Genomic DNA, 2,819 nt, shown 5'->3' on the forward strand with positions numbered 1-2,819 from the left:
TCTTCGCCCACCCTCTGTAGCCCAGGCTCAGCAGCACGCCTGTCCAGCTGCCGGCCCAACGGAAAGGGGTGGGCCTTGCTTTGGCAGACATCTGGCACAGGATTGCTCTGTCAGCCATTGCACTTCACCAGCTTCCTTCCAGACAGGGCTTTGTGGTGAAAACTGTGGTCCTCATCCATGTGTGTTTGTTTGCAAGGTCCACACAACATTGTGTCAGTTACAGATAGGTAGCCGTGTTGGTCTGCCATAGTCAAAATAAAAAAATTCCTTCCTGTAGCACCTTAAAGACCAACTAAGTTAGTTCTTGGTATAAGCTTTCGTGTGCAACTAACTTAGTTGGTCTTTAAGGTGCTACAGGAAGGAATTTTTTTATTACAACATTGTGTGCCTTTCAAAAAATCTAATCTGTATTTATTCATTCTAGGGGGATTCTGATTGAAAAATTTGAAAAATGCCAGTAGACCAGTTGCAATATTTGAACGTTCTGTTTGCAATATTAAACCCTTTCCAGAAACCACCTAAGGGGTTTGCTGTGGAATCACCACTCTCTGTTTTACTCTCTTTTTATGGGTCATCTGTGCAGTGGTAATCAAATCACTGACTGGCTATGTTTTCCGTATGCTGTTTCTGGGTCTTTTTAGACCTCATAAAATCTGACTTAAGGACAAAAAAAGCACAGAAGAGCAGCACAACTTCCAAAAGTGTGGGCTATTCCAAGAGGTTTGGTTTTGACATTTGCCTTGATGCCTTGAGCGGATTTTAAAAAGAAAAGACTGAATGGGAGCCAGGAACCCTAAACTAGACGCAAAAAATATATTTAAGGATGATGAGGGTAGATTACTAGGGGTAAAAATAACAAAAGGTAAAGAACATTTAATTATAGTAGGAGTTTATGCACCAAATGGTTACAAAACAGAATTTTTCAGAAACGTAGAAGCTAATTTACTGGAATTTATAGAAGAGGAGATTATTTTGATGGGAGACCTAAATGGTGTTACATTAATAGAATTAGATAGGACACAGAGAGAAAGAAAATCGAAAAAAGGCAGATTCCCAGACACCTTCTTTCAGGTGGTAGAAAGCTTAAATTTGATTGACATATGGAGATATAAAAACCCAGGAGAAAGACAGTATACACATTTCTCGGAAGTAAAAAAATCAGCCAGCAGAAATGATGGCATATGGGTATCAAATAACTTAACAACTAAAATTAAAAAAGCAGAAATACAGACCAAAATTATTACAGATCACAACCCAGTCACATTAGAATTAAAGGAATATAAGAAAACTAATAAAAGATGAAGACTTAATGAAAGAATATTAAATGATGAAAAGATTGTGAAAAAAGCGCAAGAACTAATGAAAGAATTTTTTGAATTAAATAAAGAACAGGATACAGACATCAGGACAATATGGGATGCAAGTAAAGCTTTCATAAGAGGCTTTTACATACAACAAAGTGCAATAGGGAAAAGAAACAGAGAGCAAAAACTAGAACAATTAAGGAAAGAAATAGGAATAAATGAAAAATTATTAAAACAACCAAGAAATGAATTAATAAACCAAAAACTAAAAATATTACAAACCCAGGCTTCAGCAATATTAAATAGTGAAATTGAGGATAATATTAAATGGATGAAACAAAGGTTGCTTGTATTCGCAAATAAACCCAGAAAGATGCTAGCCTGGCAATTGAAAAAGAGACAAAAGGAAAAACTGATTGATAAAATAGTGGAAGAAGGGAGAACTTTAGATAATCCTGAGGAAGTTAATAAGTGCTTTATAAAATATTATAATAAGCTATATAAAGCAGGAAATGAGACAGAGGATGAAATAAAAGAGTATTTATGTGGAAAGGATATACCTAAAATTAAGAAAGAAAAGATTCAAGATCTATTTTTTAAAAAAATGATATTATTGAAACACAAAAAAGTTTTAAAATTACACCAAAAAAAGAGAAAGTTACAAAAAAACAAAAAACAACAAAAACAAAACAGAAGCACAAAAAGAAAAAGAAAAAATAAGACCATCACTTTCAAATTCTCCAATTTCCATAACCTTCTTTCCATGACCGCCTCCTCCTCCCATCTCTTGTATCTTGATTAATAATTGTCACAGCAAATCCTTTCCATAGTTCATAATATTTTATCATTACGTTACCTTACTCTGTTTATCATCTTGTCTTATAAAAACAACCTTAGAGCTTAAAACTTAAATCTTTTTTACCAACTTCTCATAACCATTACCTTTTTGCCAAATTCTTTAAACATCTTTACAAGAGCCAAGTAATTTCATTTCAACATTTTCCCAACATTCATAAAACATTTCTAGTAATAATAATATAAAAAATACAATAAAATAAAAGCAATCCAATCTTCTTCCAGCGTCCCCTCCCCCCAGTCCCGGGATTGTCAGTCTTTTTTTTTGTCCCATTAGTCTGGCACATTAACCTGGTGCTCTTATATCCGAGACCTTCAAATCTCTTCCATGTCCCTTTCGCAGCTCTTCTTCGTATTTTCCTTTCACTCGCGGGAACTCCAGCTTAATAGTGTTTTTGACCCTTTTCAGCAAATCAGCCCTTTTCTCACAGTCCAGACTAAGCTCCATGTGATGTTTAAAGACATATTTCAAATTCCCTCCAAAATTGAAAGTCCCAACAGCTCCAAACCTCTGACGGCCCATTACCAGACTCGGAAAGTCCAACCATCCCTGCAAAGGGGGGTCAGTCCAACCCCCCATTTCCAGTTCAATCCAAACTTTATCTTTCCAAATCTGCTTTTTTCCAAGTTCATTTATCAGATCCAAAGGCTCATTTTCCT

This window comes from Podarcis bocagei (genome assembly GCF_964188305.1).
Source record: "Podarcis bocagei genome assembly, chromosome: 5".
NCBI lineage: Eukaryota > Metazoa > Chordata > Lepidosauria > Squamata > Lacertidae > Podarcis > Podarcis bocagei.